The 24,138-nt window shown below is 37.5% G+C and overlaps 1 pseudogene; it reads left to right on the forward strand.

The window, feature by feature from the left end:
* The first annotated feature begins 9,872 nt into the window (after positions 1-9,872).
* On the forward strand, positions 9,873-10,129 carry LOC107180203 (annotated as a pseudogene).
* Positions 10,130-24,138: the final 14,009 nt, after the last annotated feature.

Genomic DNA, 24,138 nt, shown 5'->3' on the forward strand with positions numbered 1-24,138 from the left:
TTGTTTGTTTGTTTCTATGTCTTCTATATCTGCTCTAATCTTTATTAGTTCCCTTCTTCTGCTCGCTTTAGGCTTTACTTTCTGTTCCTTTTCTAGTTTCTTTACATGTAAGGTTAGATTGTGTATTTGGACCTTTCTTGCTTTTTGGGATAGGTCTGAATTTCAATATAATTTCTTCCTAGGGCTGCTTTTGCTGTATCCCAAAGGGTTTGGACAGTCATATTTTAATTTTCATTAGTTTCCATGTATTTTTTTTAAATTATTCTCCAATTTCCTGGTTAACCCATTCATTCTTTAGTAGGATGTTCTATAACCGCCACGTACTTGAGGGCTTTCCAATTTTTTTCTTGTGGTTTACTTCAAGTTTCACAGCATTATAATCCAAAAATATGCAGTGTATGATCTTGATGTTTTTGTACTTTTTGAATGCTAATTTGTGACCCAGTATGTGATCTATCCTGGAGAATGCTCCATGTGCACTGCAGAAGAATGTGTATTCTGCTGTTTTAGGATAGAATGTTCTGAATTTATCTGTTAAGTCCATCTGGTCCAGTGCGTTAAAAGCCATTTTTCCCTTATTGATTTACTGCTCAGATTATCTGTCCATTGTTGTAAGTGAAGTACTAAAGTCTCCTACAATAATGAGCTTCGCTATGTTTGTTATTTATTTATATATTTGAGTGTTCAAGTTGTTATAATTGCTAGATCTTAATCTATAGACCCCTTAATTATGATATGCCATTCTTAATCCCTTGTTATAGTCTGGTTTTAAAGTCTGATTTGCTCAATATTAGTATGGTTACTCTGGCTTTTTTTTTTTTTGATGTCCATAACAAGAGAGATGGTTCTACATACCCTCACTTTCAATCTGCAGGTGTTGTTAGGTTTAAAATGTTAGGTCTAAAGTGTTGTTAGGTCTCTTATAGACAGAATATACATGTTTTTTAAATCCATTCTGATACACTATGTCATTGATTGGAGCATTTATTCCATTTATATATGAAGTGATTATTGAAAGATATGAATTTAGTGCCATTGTGTTATCTGTAGACATTGTGTTTGTGGTGATGTTCTCTGGTCCTTTTTACTCTGTGTTACTTTTGGTATTTTTTGTTTTGTTTTGGTTTGGTTTGTTTTTGTTTTTGTTTTGTTTTCTGCACTCAAAATTCTTCTGTAACATTACTTGCAAAGCTGGTTTAGGGGTCACAAACTCCTTTAATTTTTATTTGTGTGGAAAACTCTTTATCTCTCCTTCTAATCTAAATAATAGCTTTGCTGGATAAAGGATTCTTGCCTGCATATTTTTTCCCTTTCAGCACGTTGAACATATCCTACCACTCTTTTTTGGCTTGCTAAGTTTTGTGGACAGAACTAATATGAATCTGATTTGTTCTCCCTTATAGGTTAAAGAATTCTGTCCTTGCTGGTTTCATGATTATTTCCCTGTATGTGTATTTTGAGAATTTGACTATGATATGTCTTGGTGATGGCCAGTTTTTGTTGAATTTAATGTGAGTTCACTGTGCTTCTTGGATTTTGATGTCTATGTTTTCTCCCCAGATTAAGGAAGTTTTCAACTATAATTTGCTCACATAAACCTTTTGCCCCTTTTCTCTGTCTTCATCTTCTAAGATTCCTATGATCTTAATGTAATTCTTTAATAAGTCACTGAGTTCTCTAAGTCTTGTACCATGCTCTTTGGCCTTTGTATCCCTCATATTCTCAGCATCATTATTATCCATAATTTTATCTTCTATATCACTGATTCACTATTCTGATTTATCCATCCTCTCTGTCATGGCATCTATTCGAGATTGCATCTCTGCTATAACATTTTTAATTTTGCCCTGATGAAATTTTAGTTTTAGAAATGTCAGAAACTAAAAGAAAGAGAAACACAAACAACAAACAGAAATAAAGAAAAAAACAAAGAACAAAAAACAAACAAAGAAAACCAGAAATCCAGATTCTGGGTGTGTTTTGGTTTGCTTGTTAAAAGAATCTAGGTCGCCCTTCCGTGATCCCTCACACAGGCATTTTATCATCTCACATCATCACAGGAGGGAGAGAGAGGGAAGATGGCGGCATAGGAAGACGCTGGGCTCACCGTGCGTCCTGCTGATCACTTAGATTCCACCTACACCTGCCTAAATAACCCAGAAAACCGCCAGAGGATTAGCAGAACGGAGTCTCCGGAGCCAAGCGCAGACAAGAGGCCCACGGAAGAGGGTAGGAAGGGCAGCGAGGCTGTGCACGCTCCACAGACTGGCGGGAGGGAGCCGAGGCAGAGGGGCGGCTCGCCGGCCAAGCAGAGCCCCCCGAGTCTGGCTGGCAAAAGCAGAGGGGCCTGACTGACTGTGTTCCGACAGCAAGCGCGACTTAGCGTCTGGGAGGTCATAAGTTAACAGCTCTGCCCAGAAAGTGGGAAGGCTGGAGGACAAAGGGAGGGAGAGCTGCTGAGCCCCCGGACGACAGAGCTCAGTTTGGTGGGGAACAAAGGCGCTCACCAGCGCCATCTCCCCTGCCCATCCCCCAGCCAAAATCCCAAAGGGAACCAGTTCCTGCCAGGGAACTTGCTCGCTCTGCGCAAACACCCAACTCTGTGCTTCTGCGGAGCCAAACCTCCGGCAGCGGATCTGACTCCCTCCCGCTGCCACAGGGCCCCTCCTGAAGTGGATCACCTAAGGAGAAACGAGCTAAGCCTGCCCCTCCTGCCCCCGTGCACCTTGCCAACCCACACCAGCTAATACACCAGATCCCCAGCACCACAAGTCTGGCAGTGTACAAGCAGCCCAGGTGGGCCACGCCACCCCACAGTGAATCCCGCCCCTAGGAGAGGGGAAGAGAAGGCACACACCAGTCTGACTGTGTTCCCAGCAGTGGACTGGGGGCAGACATCACGTCGGACTGCGGCCACGCCCACCAACTCCAGTTATACACCACAGCACAGGGGAAGTACCCTGCAGGTCCTCACCACTCCAGGGACTATCCAAAATGACCTAACGGAAGAATTCCCCTCAGAAGAATCTCCAGGAAATAACAACAGCTAATGAACTGATCAAAAAGGATTTAAATAATATAACAGAAAGTGAATTTAGAATAATAGTCATAAAATTAATCGCTGGGCTTAAAAACAGTATAAAGGACAGCAGAGAATCTCTTCCTACAGAGATCAAGGGATTAAGGAACAGTCATGAGGAGCTGAAAAGCGCTTTAAATGAAATGCAAAACAAAATGGAAAAGACGACAGCTCAGATTGAAGAGGCAGAAGAGAGAATAGGTGAACTAGAAGATAAAGTTATGGAAAAAGAGGAAGCTGAGAGAAAGAGAGATAAAAAAATTCAGGAGTATGAGGGGAAAATTAGAGAACTAAGTGATACACTAAAAAGAAATAATATATGCATAATTGGTATCCCAGAGGAGGAAGAGAGAGGGAAAGGTGCTGAAGGGGTACTTGAAGACATAATAGCTGAGAACTTCCCTGAACTGGGGAAGGAAAAAGGCATTGAAATCCAAGAGGCACAGAGAACTCCCTTCAGACGTAACTTGAATCGATCTTCTGCACGACATATCATAGTGAAATTGGCAAAATACAAGGATAAAGAGAAAATTCTGAAAGCAGCAAGGGATAAACGTGCCCTCACATATAAAGGGAGACCTATAAGACTCATGACGGATCTCTCTACTCAAACTTGGCAGGCCAGAAAGGATTGGCACGATATCTTCAGTGTGCTAAACAGAAAAAAATATGCAGCCGAGAATCCTTTATCCAGCAAGTCTGTCATTTAGAATAGAAGGAGAGATAAAGGTCTTCCCAAAGAAACAAAAACTGAAGGAATTTGTCACCACTAAACCAGCCCTACAAGAGGTCCTAAGGGGGATCCTATGAGACAAAGTACCAGAGACATCACTACAAGCATAAAACATACAGACATCACAATGACTCTAAACCCATATCTTTCTATAATAACACTGAATGTAAATGGATTAAATGTGCCAACCAAAAGACATAGGGTATCAGAATGGATAAAAAAAACAAGACCCATCTATTTGCTGTCTACAAGAGACTCATTTTAGACCTGAGGACACCTTTAGATTGAGAGTGAGGGGATGGAGAACTATTTATCATGCTACTGGAAGCCAAAAGAAAGCTGGAGTAGCCATACTTATATCAGACAAACTAGACTTTAAATTAAAGGCTGTAACAAGAGATGAAGAAGGGCATTATATAATAATTACAGGGTCTATCCATCAGGAAGAGCTAAAATTATAAATGTCTATGTGCCGAATACCGGAACCCCCAAATATATAAAACAATTACTCACAAACATAAGCAATCTTATTGATAAGAATGTGTTAATTGCAGGGGACTTTAACACCCCACTTACAGAAATGGATAGATCATCTAGACACACGGTCAATAAAGAAACAAGGGCCCTGAATGATACATTGGGTCAGATGGACTTGACAGATATATTTAGAACTCTGCATCCCAAAGCAACAGAATATACTTTCTTCTCAAGTGCACATGGAACATTCTCCAAGATAGATCATATACTGGGTCACAAAACAGCCCTTCATAAGTTTACAAGAATTGAAATTATACCATGCATGCTTTCAGACCACAATGCTATGAAGCTTGAAATCAACCACAGGAAAAAGTCTGGAAAACCTCCAAAAGCATGGAGGTTAAAGAACACCCTACTAATGAATGAGTGGGTCAACCAGGCAATTAGAGAAGAAATTAAAAAATATATGGAAACAAACGAAAATGAAAAGACAACAATCCAAATGCTTTGGGACGCAGCGAAGGCAGTCCTGAGAGGAAAATACATGGCAATCCAGGCCTATCTCAAGAAACAAGAAAAATCCCAAATACAAAATCTAACAGCACACCTAAAGGAAATAGAAGAACAGCAAAGGCAGCCTAAACCCAGCAGAAGAAGAGAAATAATAAAGATCAGAGCAGAAATAAACAATATAGAATCTAAAAAAACGGTAGAGCAGATCAACGAAACCAAGAGTTGGTTTTTTGAAAAAATAAACAAAATTGACAAGCCTTTAGCCAGGCTTCTCAAAAAGAAAAGGGAGATGACCCAAACAGATAAAATCATGAATGAAAATTGAATGATTACAACCAATCCCTCAGAGATACAAACAATTATCAGGGAATACTATGAAAAATTATATGCCAACAAATTGGACAACCTGGAAGCAAGGGACAAATTCCTAAACACCCACACTCTTCCAAAACTCAATCAGGAGGAAATAGAAAGCTTGAACAGACCCATAACCAGCGAAGAAATTGAATCGGTTATCAAAAATCTCCCAACAAATAAGAGTCCAGGACCAGATGGCTTCCCAGGGGAGTTCTACCAGACGTTTAAAGCAGAGATAATACCTATGCTTCTCAAGCTATTCCAAGAAATAGAAAGGGAAGAAAACCTTCCAGACTCATTCTATGAAGCCAGTATTACTTTGATTCCTAAACCAGACAGAGACCCAGCAAAAAAAGAGAACTACAGGCCAATATCCCTGATGAATATGGATGCAAAAATTCTCAATAAGATACTAGCAAATCGAATTCAACGGCATATAAAAAGAATTATTCACCATGATCAAGTGGGATTGATTCCTGGGATGCAGGGCTGGTTCAACATTCGCAAATCAATGAATGTGATACATCACATTAACAAAAAAAAAAAAAGAGAGAAGAACCATATGATCCTGTCAATCAATGCAGAAAAGGCCTTTGACAAAATCCAGCACACTTTCTTAATAAAAACCCTTGAGAAAGTCGGGATAGAAGGAACATACTTAAAGATCATAAAAGCCATTTATGAAAAGCCCACAGCTAACATCATCCTCAACGGGGAAAAACTGAGAGCTTTTTGCCTGAGATCAGGAACACGACAGGGATGCCCACTCTCACCGCTGTTGTTTAACATAGTGCTGGAAGTTCTAGCTTCAGCAATCAGACAACAAAAGGAAATCAAAGGCATCAAAATTGGCAAAGATGAAGTCAAGCTGTCGCTTTTTGCAGATGACATGACATTATACATGGAAAATCCGTTATACTCCACCAAAAGTCTGCTAGAACTGATACATGAATTCAGCAAAGTGGCAGGATACAAAATCAATGTACAGAAATCAGTTGCATTCTTATACACTAACAATGAAGCAACAGAAAGACAAATAAAGAAACTGATCCCATTCACAATTGCACCAAGAAGCATAAAATACCTAGGAATAAATCGAACCAAAGATGTAAAAGATCTGTATGCTGAAAACTATAGAAAGCTTATGAAGGAAATTGAAGAAGATATATAGAAATGGAAAGACATTCCCTGCTCATGGATTGGAAGAATAAATATTGTCAAAATGTCAATACTACCCAAAGCTATCTACACATTCAATGCAATCCCAATCAAAATTGCACCAGCATTCTTCTCAAAACTAGAACAAGGAATCCTAAAATTCATGTGGAACCACAAAAGGCCCCGAATAGCCAAAGTAATTTTGAAGAAGACCAAAGCAGGAGGCATCACAATCCCAGACTTTAGCCTCTACTACAAAGCTGTAATCATCAAGACAGCATGGTATTGGCACAAAAACAGACACATACATCAATGGAATAGGATAGAAACCCCAGAACTAGACCCACCAACGTATGGCCAACTCATCTTTGACAAAGCAGGAAAGAACATCCAATGGAAAAAAGACAGTCTCTTTAACAAATGGTGCTGGGAGAACTGGACAGCAACATGCAGAAGGTTGAAACTAGACCACTTTCTCACACCATTCACAAAAATAAACTCAAAGTGGATAAAGGACCTGAATGTGAGACAGGAAACCATCAAAACCCTAGGGCCGAAAGCGGGAAAAGACCTCTCTGACCTCAGCCGTAGCAATCTCTTACTCGACACATCCCCAAAGGCAAGGGAATTAAAAGCAAAAGTGAATTACTGGGACCTTATGAAGATAAAAAAGCTTCTGCACAGCAAAGGAAACAACCGACAAAACTAAAAGGCAACCAACGGAATGGGAAAAGATATTTGCAAATGACATATCGGGCAAAGGGCTAGTATCCAAAATCTATAAAGAGCTCACCAAACTCCACACCCGAAAAAAAAATAACCCAGTGAAGAAATGGGAAGAAAACATGAATAGACACTTCTCTAAAGAAGATATCCAGATGGCCAACAGGCACATGAAAAGATGCTCAACGTCGCTCCTCATCAGGGAAATACAAATCAAAACCACACTCAGATATCACCTCACGCCAGTCAGAATGGCCAAAATGAACAAATCAGGAGACTATAGATGCTGGAGAGGATGTGGAGAAACGGGAACCCTCTTGCACTGTTGGTGGGAATGCAAATTGTTGCAGCCGCTCTGGAAAGCAGTGTGGAGGTTCCTCAGAAAATTAAAAATAGACCTACCCTATGACCCAGCAATAGCACTGCTAGGAATTTACCCAAGGGATACAGGAGTACTGATGCATAGGGGCACTTGTACCCCAATGTTTATAGCAGCACTCTCAACAATAGCCAAATTATGGAAAGAGCCTAAATGTCCATCAGCTGATGAATGGATAAAGAAATTGTGGTTTATATACACAATGGAATACTACGTGGCAGTGAGAAAGAATGAAATATGGCCTTTTGTAGCAACGTGGATGGAACTGGAGAGTGTGATGCTAAGTGAAATAAGCCATACAGAGAAAGACATATACCATATGGTTTCACTCTTATGTGGATCCTGAGAAACTTAAGAGAAACCCATGGGAGAGGGGAAGGAAAAAAAAAAAGAGGTTAGAGTGGGAGAGAACCAAAGCATAAGAGACTGTTAAAAACTGAGAACAAACTGAGGGTTGATGGGGAGTGGGAGGGAGGGGAGGGTGAGTGATGGATATTGAGGAGGGCACCTTTTGGGATGAGCACTGGGTGTTGTATGGAAACCAATTTGACAATAAATTTCATATATTAAAAAAAAAAAAAAAAAAAAAAAAGGATCTAGGTCCAGGGCGCCTGGGTGGCTCAGTCGGTTAAGCATCCGACTTCGGCTCAGGTCATGATCTCACGGTCTGTGAGTTCGAGCCCCGCGTCAGCTCTGTGCTGACAGCTCAGAGCCTGGAGCCTGTTTCAGATTCTGTGTCTCCCTCTCTCTCTGCCCCTCCCCTGTTCACGCTCTGTCTCTCTCTGTCTCAAAAATAAATAAACGTTAAAAAAAATTTTAAAAAAATAAAAGAATCTAGGTCCAAAAATAAAATAAAATAGATAAATACAAACAAACAATAAACAATAAAAGAAAGAATAAAAGAATATGTATATATAAAAATAAAAATAATAATGCTAAAAAGTAAAAAAAAAAAGAAATTGAAAAATAAAATAAATGAAAAAATAATAATGAAGAGTAAAAGTAAAACGGAAGTTAGATCCTATTTCCCCTAGAGCTGAAGCTTTGCAACACTATGCTCCATAGACTTGGTGCAAGGGAATTGTTTGTGCTGGTTTTGGAAGAAAGAAGGTTCTGCTGTGATGATTCTCAGACTCACTTGTTTAGGTGCAAATGTGCCTCCAGGGTTCAGGGGGGACGGGGCTTGGTTTAATTAGCTCCGGCTTCCACCAGTTGGTACTGTTTTGCTCCTTGAAGGTTTTTCAGCTCTGAAGGGTGGAATGAATATGGCCCTCCCCTGTTCTATAAGCTCCTGAGCTGAATGTTTGCACATCCTCCCACACACACACTCTTCAGGGAATTCTCAGAGAAGAGAATTAATCACTCCTATTGTGTCTCTGATTTCCCTCAGAGCCCCATATTCACCAGCTTGTGTCCAGGCTTTTTATCTCAGGCGCATGACTGAGTTTCAAAACTCCAAATTTTAGGGATTCCAGGGGTGCAGATCTACACTGCTCCTCTGGGATCTGGGAGAGGGACTCAACAGGCTTTTGCTGGCCCATTTATGTTGGGGGAGGGGAGAGTGGCATGACTGTCCAGCTATTCAGAGTTTATGTCAAAACAGCAAAAAAAACAGCCCCCCTGCTTGCAGCCCTCAGCCAGAAAGAATCCCCTCTCATGCCTGGAAACAGCATAGCACATGGCACAACCAGTCTTTCTTCTTACCCAATGGATTGTCGAACCATGCTGTCACTCTTGGGATTCTATCCCGCTTCACCACTTGAGCACTTTTAAGCCAGGCAATTCCCCCATGGTAGCTGGCTGCTAAAAGTTCATATTCTGTGCTCCCCTGCTTATACTACTTTGCAGTAGCCCAAGTAAGCAAGCTTCTTCACCCCAGCTGGACCCAGAGCAGTACCTCCCCACTTAAACTCACAGCACCTCCTACCTTCCAATTTTCTACATGTAGTCTTGCAGGTTTTGTTCACTCAAACCTCTAGTTGGTTTCTTTGATGTTCATAACAATTTGATAACTATCTAGCAGTGTTCAAGGGATGAAGCAAGCCTAGGGTCTCCCTAATCCTCTACCATCTTAACTCACTCTATATTTCTTTATACAACACATTGGACAAGACAGACAAGAAAAAAATAACACTTTAGTAGTAAAATGCATATAACATACCTTAAGTACAATAGGAATTCAGATAAAAGTGTTCTGAATTCAATTTTTAATCTTAATCAGTCCGTGTTTTCCTCATGAAAGATGGTACCTAAGGTAAGTCTTGCAGATTGTCTAGTTACAGAAAAAAAAAGAATGTCTTGTCTCTGAATCTGCTTCTTCATTGGTAAAAAAAGGGATGATGTTGTCCCCTTCTCTCCTATATCATTGCTATGGTTGAATAAGGTGGCATATGTGAAAATATTTGGTAAATTAAAAAGAATTAAGGACTGGCTGGGCTTTCAAAAGAATCAATATGCCTTTAGCTAGAAATATACTACACCCATCCTTAAGAGGAAAGGAAAAAAAACATAAAAAGAAATAGCTAGCTCAAAGCCCATATTCCTATTTTATCGATGTAAAATGTCCAGGTTGTTACAAGAGTACCACGGTTTTCAGCCATGATCAGACGGTGTGTTTTTTGGTATAGGTTGTTTAACATTGTTGCGCCAGCCAAGAGGAGGAAATGCCAGACTCACAGAAGGCTTTTCATTTAGAAGAAAGCAACACTAATGATCCATATTAATGTTATATCCTCCTGAATTTGTGTTATATCACAGAGAGCCTTATCAGCTCAGTAATTCCAGTTAATCTATAAAGATAATGTAATTGTTTTTAATTTTGTAAGGTGCACATCAGTTGTCTATTTTGGTGTCAGTTTTTCAATAAATTTTGGCTATGGACAAAAAAAGCACTAAACAATGTAAACTGTTACTAATACTTGCTAAAGTATGAAAGTGTGAGTGCATGTGATTGATGTGTGTACATACAGCTGACAGTGAGGGTATTGTTTTAAGGATGGACAACTCCCCTACTACTAACTCAGAGAGTTATAAAATTTCAGGGCAAAGAGGGACCTCAAAGGTCATGTGATCTAACCCCATCTGGTGCTTGTTAAAAAGGAGGCTGGAGGAGAAAATGGTCTGGTATCTACTAAGGAAACTGATCTGTGTCTCTACATAGTCATTAATCGCCCAAATTCTGTTATTTTAGAAAATAGTACCACAGATTTTTTTTATTAATCTTATAAAATGACTTGAATTAATATTTTCTTTTACTTTTAATGTTTTTAATGTTGACTGAAGTAAAGCATTATATTTATTTCAGTGCAGACTCTTCCTTTTTCTTCTAATTACCATATCCCAAAAATATGGAAATTGAAAAATTGGAAGGCAATTTTCTTAGATCAGCTTATTGTTTCTGAATTTTGCTCCTAAAAGAAGATTCTTTGCATTCCCAAATTAAGAACATGATTTGTTGGGGAAGATGTTCTAACCCAAAGTACAGAAAACAGAGAGAAGAGTCACAGTTTTATCTTTCAGCTCACTTATTCTGGATATTAATCAGTACCTAATGCCAATTTATCTCAGGGAAGACCACCCAAGTAACTTTAATCAGGTTGGACTTTATAGTAGATGATTATTTCAAGGCAGTTCTCAGTATATATGGCTTAATTCCAAGGGTAATGTTAGTCATTTTTATGTAACTCTAAACTTGCCAAGGAAACAAGAATATTATAGTGATAGCTAAGCAAAACATTTAGGTAATTAGCTTTAGATGAGAAAACACAAGTGCCACTTTTTTCTTCCTTTTTAATTTTTATTTATTTATTTTTATTTAAATACAAGTTAGTTAACATACAGTATAGTGTTGGCTTCAGGAGTAGAACCCAGTCTCTTACATATGACACCCATTGCTCATCCCAACAAGTGACCTCCTTAATTCCCATTAACAATTTAACTCATCCCCCGAACCCATTCCCCCTCCAGGAACGCTCAGTTTGTTTTCTGGATTGAAGAGTCACTTATGGTTTGTCTCATCTCTGTTTTTATCTAATATTTCCCTTCCCCTATGCAATTCTATTGACTTTCTCAAATTCCACATATGAGTGAAATCTTATGATATCTGTCTTTCTCTAACTGACTTATCATAATGCCCTGTAGTTCCATCCATGTTGTCACAAAGACAAGATTTCATTCTTTATCATCACTATTATTCCATTGTGTATATACATATGTATACATATGTATACATATATATGTATATGTATATATATATATATATTCCATCCATGTTGTCACAAATGGCAAGATTTCATTCTTTATCATCACTGAGTAGTATTCCATTGTGTATATACATATGTGTATATATATGTGTATATATATATGTGTATATATACGTACATATATACGTATATATATATACGTGTATATATATACACATATATATACATACATATATATATACGTGTATATATAAGTGTATATATACGTACATATATTTACGTATATATATATGTGTGTATATATATACATATATATACATACATATATATATACGTGTATATATAAGTGTATATATACGTACATATATTTACATGTATATGTATAAATATATATACATGTATATGTATGTATATATATACACGTATATATATACGTAAATATATGTACGTATATATACACTTATATATACATGTATATATATATGTATGTATATATATATATATATTAAATGTTCTATATATGTGTGTATATATGTATGTATATACACACACACACACATATATATGTGTGTGTGTGTGTGTGTGTGTGTATACGCATATATAGAACATCTAATTATCCATTCTTCAGTCAATGGACATTTGGGCTCTTTCCATAGTTTGGCTATTGTTGACAGAGCTGCAATAATCATTGAGGGGCATGCTCCCCTTTGAATCAGCATTTTTTGTATCCTTTGGATCAACATGTAGTTGTGCAATTGCTGGGTTGTAGGGTAGCTCTATTTTTCATTTTTTAGGAACTTCTATACTGTTTTCCAGAGTGGCTGCACCAGTTTGCATTCCCACCAACAGTGCAAAAGGTTCCCCTTTCTCTGCATGTTCACCAACATCTGTTGCTTCCTGAGTTTTTAATTTTAGCCATTCTGACAGGTCCGAGGTGGCATTTCACTGTGGTTTTGACTCGTATTTCCCTGATGATGAGTCATGTTGAGTATATTTTCATGTGTCTGTTAGCCATCTGGAGGTCTTTGGAAAAGTTCCTATGCATGTCTTCTGCCCATTTCTTGACTGGATTCTTTGTTTTTTGGGTGTTGAGTTTGGTAAATTCTTTATAGATTTCGATACTGACCCTTTTTCTGATATGTCATTTGCAAATGTCTTCTCCCATTCCATCAGTTGCCTTTTAATTTTGTTGATTGTTTCCTTCACTGTGCGTAAGCTTTTTATCTTGATGAGGTGCCAATAGTTCATTTTTGCTTTTATTACCTTGCCTCCAGAACCAAATTAAGGAAGAAGTTACATGCCTGAGTCAAAGAGATTTCTCCTGTAGGATTTTTATGGTTTCCTGTATCACACTTAGGTCTTTCATCCGTTTTGAATTTATTTTTGTGTAGGGTGTAAGAAAGTGATCCCATTTCATTCTTCTGCATGTCACTGTATAGTCCTCCCAGCACCATTTGCTTTAGAAAGTGTCTTTTTTCCATTGGATACTTGTTCCTCCTTTGACGGAGATTAGCTGGCCATATATTTGTGGGCCCATTCTGAGTTCTGTATTCTTTTTTTTTAAATGTTAATGCTATTTTTGAGAGAGAGAGAGAGAGAGAGGGTGATCAGGAGAGGGTCAGAGAGAGAGGGAGACATGGAATCTGATGCAGACTCTAGGCTCCGAGAGTCAGCACAGAGCCCAATGCAGGGCTTGAACTCATGAACCATGAGATCAAGACCTGATCGGCCACTTAACTGACTGAGCCACCCAGGCACCCCTGGGTTCTCTATTCTATTCCATTGATCTATGTGTCTGTTTTTATGCCAATATCATACTGTGTTGATGATTACAACTTTGTTATACAGCTTAATGTCCAGAAGTGTGATACCTCCAGGTTTGTTTTTCTTTTTCAATATTACTTTGGCTATTTGGGGTTTTTATGGTTCCATTAAAATTTTTGGGTTCTAGCTCTATGAGGAACGATGTTGTTATGTAATAGGGATTTCACTGAATGTGTATATTGCTTTGGATATCAACATTTTAGCAACATTTTGTCTTCTAATCCATGAGAATGGAATGTTTTTCCATTTCTTTGTGTCTCCTTCAATTTCTTTCGTAAGCTTTCTATAATTTTCAGCATAAATATCTTTTATCTCTTTGGTTAGGTTTATTCCTAGTTATCTTATTGTTTCTGGTGCAGTTATAAATGAGATTGATTCCTTGATATATTTTCTGCTGCTTCATTATTGGTGTATAGAAATACAACCAATTTCTGTACATTGATTTTAAATCCTTTGACTTTGCAGAATTCATGTATCAGCTCTAGCTGTTTTGTGATGGAGTCTTTCGTGTTTTCCATGTAGATTATGATGTCATTTGTGCAGAGTGAAAGTTTGACTTCTTCTGTGCCTATTTGGATACATTTTATTTCATTTTGTTGTCTTATTTCTGAGGCTAGGACTTTCAGTATTACGTTGAACAACAGTAGTGAGAGTGGACATCCCTGTCATATTCCTAATCTTTTGGTAAAGCTCTCATTTTTTTCCCATTGAGGATGATATTAGCTGTGTGCCTTTCATATATGGATTTTATGATGTTGAGGTATGTTCCTTCTAGCCCCACTTTCTTGAGGGATTTTATACAAAAAGGATGTTGTGTTTGTCAAGTGCTTTTTCTGTATCTATTGAGAAGATCATATGGTTTTTAAGCCTTCTTTTATTAATGTGGTATACCATGTTGACTGATTTGTGAATACTGAACCAGGCTTATAGCCCAGGAAAAGAATCCTATTTGATCATGCTGAATAATTCTTCTAATGTACTGCTAAATTCAATTTACTGGTATCTTGTTGAGTTTTTTTCATCCAGGTTCATCAGGAATATTGGCCTGTAATTCCCCTTTTCAGTGCAGTCTTTGCCTGGTTTTGGAAACAAGGTAATGCTGACTTCATAGAATGAGTTTTGAAGCTATCCTTACATTTCTATTTTTTGGAATACTTGGAGAAGAATAGGTATTAACTCTTCTTTAAATGTCTGATAGAGACCAAACTGAGGGTTGATGGGGGGGTGGGAGGCAGGGGAGGGTGGGGGATGGGTATTGAGGAGGGCACCTGTTGGGATGAGCACTTGGTGTTGTATGGAAACCAATTTGACAATAAGTTTCATATTAAATAAATAAATAAATAAATAAATAAATAAATAAATAAATAAACATTACAAAATTAAAAAAAAAAATTTCTGGTAGAGTTGCCCTGTGAAGCCATCTGACTTAGGATTCTTACTTGTTGGGAGGTTTTTAATAACCAATTCAATTTATTTACTGGTTATGGGCCTGTCCAAATTTTCTATTTCTTCATGTTTGAGTGTTGGTAGTGTATTAGTGTCTAGGAATTTGTCCATTTCTTCCATATTGTCCAGTTTGTTGACATATAACTTTTCATGGTATTCTCTTCTAATTTTTTGTATTTGTGTGATGTTGGTTGTGTTCTCACCTCTTTCACTTGTGATTTTATCTATTTGTGTCCTCTCTCTTTTCTTTTTGAGAAGTCTGGCTAGGGGGTATAAATTTCGTTTATTCTTTCAAAAAGCCAGCTCTTACTTTCATTGATCTGTTTTAATGTTTTTGTTTTGTTTTGTTTTGTTTTACCGAGACTCTGTATTCTTTATTTCTGCTCTAATATTATTTCCTTTCTTCTGCTGGCTTTGGGCTTTATTTGCTGCCACTTTTCTAACTCCTTTATGTGTGAGGTTAGGTTGTGTATTTGGGACTTTTTTGCTTCTTTATAATTTTTTTTCTTTACTTTTACTTATTTTTGAGAGACAGAGAGAGACAGAGCATAAGTGGGGGAGAGGCAGAGAGAGAATGAGACACAGAATCTGAAGCAGGTTCCAGACTCCAAGCTGTCAGCACAGAACCTAATGTGGGGCTCGAACTCAAAAACCATGAGATCATGACCTGAGCTGAAGGCGGACGGTTAACCAACTGACCCATCCAAGCGCCCCTTTGTTTCCTGAGATAGGCCTGAATTGCAATGTATTTTCCTCCTAGGACTGTGTTTGGTGCATACCAAAGGGTTTGTACTGTTGTGTTTTCATTTTTATTTGCTTCCCTGTAATTTTTAATTTCTTCTTTAATTTCCTGGTTAGCCCATTGAGGACTTTCCAAATTTTTTCTTGTGGTTAATTTCAAGTTTCATAGCATTTTAATCTGAAAATATGCATGGTATTATCTCAATATATTTATACCTGTTGAGGGCTGATTTGTGATCCATTATGCGATCTACTTTGGAGAATGTTCATGTGCACTTGAGAAGAACGTGTATTCTGCTGCTCTAGAATAAAATATTCTGTATATATTGGTTAAGTCCATCTGGTCCAATGTGTCTCTCAGAATTGTTGTTTTCTTGTTGATTGTCTGCTTAAATGATCTTTCCATTGCTTTAAGTGGGGTATTAAACTCTCCTACAATTATGACATTATTATCAATGAGTTTCTTTATGTTTGTTATTAATCAATTTATATAATTGGGTTCTCCCAAGGTGAGTACATAAATATTTACAATTGTTAGATCTTCTTGATAGATAGACCACTTAATTATGATATAATGCCTTTCATCTCTTGTTACATACTGTGTTTTAAAACCTACTTTGTCTGAGGGGCACTTGGGTAGCTCAGTCGGTTAAGCGCCCGACTTCAGCTCAGGTCATGATCTCGCCGTCTGTGAGTTTGGGCTCCGTATCAGGCTCTCTGCTTACAGCTCAGAGCCTGGAGCTTGTTTCAGATTCTGTGTCTCCCTCTCTCTCTGTCCCTCCCCCGCTCACGCTCTGTCTCTCTGTCTCTGAAAAATGAATAAACCCTAAAAAATTGTTAAATCTAGTTTGTCTGATATAAGTATGACAATTGCAGCTTTCTTTTGATGTCCATTAGCATCATAGATGGTTCTCCATCTCTTAATTTTCAATCTTTAGGTGTCCTGAGAACTAAATTCCTCAGAACTAGAGTCTCTTATATGCAGCACTTTGTATATTTCATGCCACTCCCTTCTGTCCTGCCAACTTTCAGTGCACAGGTCTGCTACTAAACTTACGTATCTACCCTTGTAGTTTAAGGACGTTTTGTCCCTAAGCAACTTCAGAATTTTCTCTTTATCTTTTTATTTTGCCAGTTTCACTATGATATGTCATGGTGTTGACCTGTTTTTGTTGATTTTGAAGGGAGTTCTCCATGCCTCTTAGAATTGGATGTCTGTTTCCTTCCCCACATTAAGGAAGTTCTCAGCTATGATTTGTTCATATAAACATTAAGTCCCTTTTTCCCATTCTTCTTCTTCTGGGACTCCTATGATACAGATATTGTTTCATTTCATGAAACCACTTAGTTGTCTAACTCTCCCCTCATGATCTTGTAATTTCCTTTCTCTCTTTTTTTCAGTTTCACTATTTTTCATAATTCTATCATATATTTCACCTATTCTCTCCTCTGCTTCTTCAATCCTCTCTGGCAATCCTCTCTGTAGTTTATTTTACATCTCATTTATAGCATTTTGTAATTCATCTTGAATAGTTCTCAAGTCTTTGATCTCTGCAGGAACGATTTCTCTGGTGTCTTATATGCTTTTTTTCAGTCTTATGACTGTTTTTTCTAAATTCTTGTTCAGATATATTGTTTGTATATGTTTTGAGCAGTTATCTGGCTTTGATCTCTTCTTGACCCTTCTTTTGGGGAGAATTCCTTTGTCTTGTCATTTTGCCTAATTTTATCTTTTGCATGTTTTAAAAACTCGATATGTGTCCTTCCCCTGAGAGTACAACTATATTAAAAAGGGGTCAAACACTGCCCAGGGCTTGGCAGTCCAGAAAGTGTTTCTTGTGTATGCTGCATACGCTGTTGTTACATTTGGGCTTCTCTATACCACTTGTAAGTCCTCTCAAGAGCTTCTCCTTGCTTGCAGTGGTGGAGTGTTTGGAACTTTAACTAGGTTTTCTTTTCCTTGCTTGTTGACGTAACCTTTGGGGGGTGGGAATTGAAGGTGATGGAAGTCTGATCCCATAAAAAGAGAAAAAGGAAAGGGGAGAAAACAGAACCAAACAGGGAATTAAAAACTATAAGTCTAATTCCAGAGAAAGAGAAAGGGAAATAAAAAAGAAGAAAAAAAGAAAATATAGAAAAATATTAGAATAAAAATACCTGATGAAGGAAAATATACATATATAATAAAAATTGACCAAAATCAATACAGAAATTATAAGCCTGATTGCAAAAGAAAAAAAAAATAAAGAAAAGAAAACAAGAAGGAGGAAAGAAAAAGACAAGAAATATTTTTAAAAATTTTTATTGTTGCATGGGCCTGGTGACTGTATTGGTCTGGAGGAGAGGCCAGCTGATTTGGGTCAGTCAATCTTGGTCTAGTAAATAAGCAGTTGCCAGGCACAGAGTGGCGGGGTTTGGTGTAAGTGTGTCTCACCCCCGCTGGGGACTGCTGTGCTGCTCTCTAAAATTCCACTGTATTGGTGTTGGGAACAAAATGGCATCACCTCATTTCTCCTCCTTGACCGGGTATCTCAACCCACACTGTTCACTGTTCTACAGCCCTCAGAGAATAATGAGGGTGGTCAACTTGCTGTGCTCCACAGTTCTCCTGAGCTTTCTTGGCACTTGACTGGGATTCAAAAACCAATGTCTTTAAGGACACGGTAAGAGGCAGCTCCTCTCTCCTGCTCTGGAGTAGAGACTCTCCACCCTGTTGATTAAAGGCCTTTGGCTGCATCTGCAAGGTTTTTTGTCCTTAGTGGGGGGCAATAAACCTCTTCCCATAAAATTCTGGGAACTACACTGTGCTATGCAGTTGGGGGCTGGGTTCCTTCTCTCCTGGAGCGTGCACCACAACTCCGCTATGGAGAAAGTCACATACTTCCAAAACGTCTGACTTTCAGAACCAAAGGCTGTTTTCAAAAAAATCTGGCACTCTCTGTACCTCTTGTTCCTCTGTTCATGCTCCAGAGATGTTATCCTCCTGTGCTAACTCAATGCCGCCCTTTTACAACCCCTTCTTTTTCTCTCCCTTTTTCTCTCCACATAAATTGTTCCCTCCATTCTGTGACTATGCTGTTTTATCTCCCCCAATTCACATACACATACCTTGATCCTGCCAAGCTGTCTCCCTCAAACTGTGGAAATCCTTCTGCTGCTCCACAGATCAATTTCTTGGTTGTTCCAAGTGATCAGACCTCAATATAGCTGTGTTTGAGGGACCAGGAAAATCTCAGTACCCCTACTTCTCTGCGATCTTAACTCTCTCTCTGTCTCTCTCTGCCCATTTCTTAACTTGGTCATTTGGTTTTTGGGTATTGAGTTTGATAAATTATTTGTAGATTTTGGATACTAACCCTTTGATATGTCATTTGCAAATATCTTCTCCCATTCCATAGGCTGCCTCTTAGTTTTGTTGATTGTTTCCTTCATTGTTCAAAAGCTTTTTATCTTGATGAAGTCCCAATAGTTCATGTTTGCTTTTGTTTCTTTTGCTTTCGATGACATGTCTAGTAAGAAGTTGCTATGACCAAAGCGGTTGCTGTCCGTGTTCTTATCTAGAATTTTTATGGTTTCTTGTGTCACGTTTAGGTCTCTTATCCATTTTGAATTTATTTTCGTGTATGGTGTAAAGAGGTGGTCCAGTTTTATTTCTTTCTGCATGTCGCAGTCCAGTTTTCCCAAGTCCATTTGTTGAAGAGGCTGCCTTTATTCCATTGGATATTCTTTCCTGCTTTGTTGAAGATGAATTGACATATAGTTGTGGTTCCATTTCTGGGTTTACTATGCTGTTCCACTGATCTATGTGTCTATTTTTGTGCCAGGACCATACTGTCTTGATGATGACAGCTTTGTAATATAGCTGGAAATCCAGAATCATGATGCTTCCAGTTTTGTTTTTCTTTTTCAGAATTGCTTTGGCTATCCAGAGTCTTTTTTGGTTCCATACAAATTTTAGGATTATTTGTTCTAGCACTGCTAAAATGCTGGTGGTATTTTGACAGAGATTTCATTAAACCTGTAGACTGCTTTGTATGGATAGAGAGTTTAACAATGTTTGTTCTTCCAATCCGTAAGCATGGAATGTTTTTGCATTTCTTTGTGTCTTTCTCAATTTCTTTCATGAGCATTCTACAGTTTTCAGAACACAGATGTTTTACCTCTTTAGTTAGATTTATCCTAGGTATCTTATTGGTTTTGGTGCAATTGCAAATGGGATCTATTCCTTGATTTCTTTTTCTGCTGCTTTGTTATTACTGTATAGAAATACAACAGATTTCTGTACATTGATTTTATATCCTGAAACATTGCTGAATTCATGTATTACTTTTAGCATTTTTTTTTTTTGGTGGCATCTTTTGGGTTTTCTACATATAATACCATGTCGTGTTCATTTTGTGCACAAAGTGAAAGTCTGATTTCTTCCTTGTTTATTTGCATACACTTTATTTATTTTTTGTTGCCTTATTTTTGAGGCTAGGCCTTCCAGTACTATGTTAAATAGTAATGGTGAGAGTGTACCTCCTTGTCTTCTTCCTGACCATGGGGGAAATGTTCTCAGTTTTTCCCCATTGAAAATGATCTTAGCTGTGGGACTTTCACATATGGCCTTTATCATGTTGAGGTATGTTCCCTCTTTCCCTAGTTTATTTAGGGTGTTTAGATGAACACCTAAGAACAACATCCAAGAATGGATGCTGTATTTTGTGAAATGATTTTTCTGCATCTATTGACAAGATTATGTGGTTGTCATCCTTTCTTCTATTAATATGGTTTATCACGTTGTTTGATTTGCAAATATTGAACCAGCCTCACAGTCCAAGAATAAGTCCCATTTGATCATTGTGAATAATTCTTTTAATATATTGTTGAATTCCACTTGCTATTATCTTGAGAATTTTTGCATTTGTGTTGTTCAAGGATACTGGCCTGTAGTTTTCCTTTTTAGCTTACTTTAAAAAATATTAGATATTGTGCGGTGTCTGGTTAGATCAGTCAGTTGAGCCTTCTACTTCAGCCTAGGTTATGATCTCGCCATTCCTGTGTTCAAGCCCCACATTGGGCTCTGTGCTGACAGCTCAGAGCCTGGAGCCTATTTCATATTCTGTGTCTCCCTCTCCCCCCCTCTACCCCTACCCCACTCATGCTCTGTCTGTCTCTCTTTCTTAAAAATAAATAACAATAAAAAATTAAAAATATATATTAGATATTATTTTTATCTTTGAATTCCATTATAGATTATTCTCATTTATTCTGTAGGATTTGCAATTTGTAGAGTGGTTTTCAAAAGGGAAAATGTAAATCAAATTTAACATTCATGTTTAAAAGTTGTCCTCAATGGAAATATTCTTAAGATATATGGTTCAATTCTATACCTGCTTCAACAGTAAACTAAACAGAATTAAACATTTTCTTGTTTACTGGGGACCATTATTAATGAGCATTCATTATCACACATCACTACCACATAAGATACAATGATAGTCCTCAAGGACTAGGACACTGGTAGTTATGGGATAGGTGCAGGAGTGAGACACTTAAGGTTCTTGGCACTTACATTCAACAACTTAAGAAAAATGTTTATTTCCTCTTTTTGAATAACTTTTGTTTATCCTCCAATTCTCAAATGTTGCTTCTTGCTGTTATTTCTGTGCCTGCCTCTGACTACTCCCTTTCTAATTGTTTCTCCTAATCAATATTGGACAACTAAATAACTAAGCTTTTTAAAAGTATGTCTATATAATGATTCTCCTATTGCGTTCCTTAGACCAGTAGAATCAACATCACGGAAAAGCATGCTAGAAATGCAGAATCTCAGGCCCCATTCCAGACTTACTGAATCAGGTAACTCTGGGGTATATTCTACCCCAGTTGAAGGGACTGTGTTTTAGAAGTCCCTCCAACTAATTCTGGTGTATGCTCAAGTTTGAGATTTACTTCCTTACCATATTGGTTAATAATGTACAATCCCAGATTACACTATGAGAGATATGATTTAGTACATGTGGGTAGGGCCTAAGAACCTTAATTTTTTTAATCAATACCCCAGATTATCTTGATGAAAGTAGTCAAAAACCACAATTGGAAAAATGTTTCACAAGCATAGACCAGTGTTTCTCGAACTTACCTGGGGATCTAGTTAAAATGCATATTCTTATTTCATAGGTCTGGTGTTCAGTATTTTCTTTTTTTTTATTCAAGGTTTTATTTATACTCCAGTTAGCTAAATTACAGTGTAATATTAGTTTCACTCCAGTTAGTTAACATACATTGTAATATTAGTTTCAAGTTTAGTGATCCATTACTAACATACAATATTCAGTGTTCATCATAGCATGTGCTCTCCTTATTACCCACTACCTATTTAACCCACCCCCCTGCCTGCATCCTCCCCAGTAACCCTCAGTTTGTTCTCTATAGTTAAGAATCTGTTTCTTGGTTTGCCTCTCTCTCTTTTTCTCTTTGCTAATTTTTTTTGTTCCTTAAATTCCACATATAAGTAAAATCATGTGGTATTTGTCTTTCTCTGACTTATTTGGCTTAACATAATACTCTGTAGCTCCATCCATATCATTGAAAATGGCAAGATTTCATTTTTTTCCATTACTGAGTAATATTCCTTTGTATACTACATCTTCTTTACCCATTCATCTACTGATGGACACCTGGACTGTTTCTATAATTTGGCTATTGTAGATAATGGTGCTATAAACATTGGGATTCATGTATCTCTTTGAATTACTATTTTTGTATTCTTTGAGTAAATACCTAATAGTGCAATTGCCAGATTGTAGGGTAGTTTGTTTCCTATAAATAAAAATAATATCAGTCTTCCTTGTTTTTGCAAAATATGCTATTTTCTCCATAATCAAATATTTACAAAGGTGTTTGTCCATACTTTTTAAATTTTAAAGAAATGAATTGTTTTAATCATGCAAGTCAGTTGGCTTTGAATACAGAGTGAAAGGACTCTTTTATGAGTAAAATTATATGAGATTTAGTTTCTAGACTCGGTGTCACTTTCTCAGGTTTCTCAGAAATCTTTTACTGTGTCTTTCTTAGTCTCATGTATACCCCCAATAAGGAAGGAGTGGAAAAGCTTCCCTTACATGAAGGTCAAAATTCTATGATAGATTACATTATTCTCTTTGGGGCTAAAATAGATGTTACTCTTTTTTACAATGTTTATTTATTCATTTTGAGAGAGAGAGAGAGAGAGCATGTGTGAATGGGAGAGGGGCATAAAGAGGGAGAGAGAATCTCAAGCAGGCTCCACTCTGTCAGCACATAGCCCAATATGGGGGCTTGATCTCAACTATGAGATTATGACCTGAGCCAAAATTAAAATTCAGATGTTTAACTGAATGAGTGACCCAAGCACTCCAAAATAGATGTTACTCCTTCTCTAGTCTAAGCTCTGTCAGCATTTACCATCTCCCTGAAGGATATTGATTGACAACCCAAGCCTTTTCCAAGAGGCAAACCATGTATTCCTTCTGAATGTATATCCTGAATGTTTCAGCCTTTCAGGAAAGAGAGGGTTCTGAGTTAAGCTTTTGTGCTGATCCCTGAATTTCACAATCTCTGGACTTCTGAAGGAAAGAAAATGCCTTGGTAGGGAACTAGTCATGGAAACTCCTCCTGCTTCAGCTGTGGATTGCTTTAAACCTTCTTCTTACATAAGGCGCTTATGTTGTTTGTTGTAATTTCCAAAAGGAGAAAAAACAAACAAATGGTAAAAGATGTCAATTTAGGAAGCTTTTCATTTCAGGTTGGATAAGTGATTCCAGAACATGAATTCTAAAGTGAATCCAGTGCCCACCCACCCCTCCCCAGATATTTCAGTATTGAAATTGGGCCCTTCAGAGTGGAGTCTCTTGATTTTCAGGATTGACAGAGCTGAAGCTATTTTTATAAAATGGAATTCAAAAATCATTTTAGTTTATTTTCTGGAAGATCTAATCTCAGGATTATTATTGGTGAGACTTCCCTGATCATTAAGATCATCTCACTAGTCTATCTTTTCTGAACGTTTCCCTACATAGAATCAATACCATGAAATAGAATGAATTGTTTTATGAGAGCTTCATGGTTAATAATTTCCTCACTGTTGTTATAAAACAAAGGAAGAGAAAGAATATCTATTGAGTGTCTACTGTGCTCTAGTCAATGTTCTAGTTCTTTCATATATATTATCTAATTTTCTTCTCATAAGAACATTTTGATGCAAGTTTTATTTTTTCCAATTTGCATATGAGGAGTCTAAAGCTACTGGTCACACAACTAGAAAGCAGCAGGATCAAAATTTGAACCACCAAGCAAAACCATAATGTATATTCTCAAGTGCACATGGAACACTATTTAGGATACATTATATGTGAGGACAGAAACTAATAAAACAAAGTATGTTCTCTGACAATACAGTGGAATGAAGTTAGAAACCAGGAACCCAAAAATTTGAGAAAGTCACAAATATGTGGAAATTAAACAACACACTTTTAAACAA

Source organism: Panthera tigris, chromosome X (genome assembly GCF_018350195.1).
Source record: "Panthera tigris isolate Pti1 chromosome X, P.tigris_Pti1_mat1.1, whole genome shotgun sequence".
Taxonomy (NCBI): Eukaryota; Metazoa; Chordata; class Mammalia; order Carnivora; family Felidae; genus Panthera; species Panthera tigris.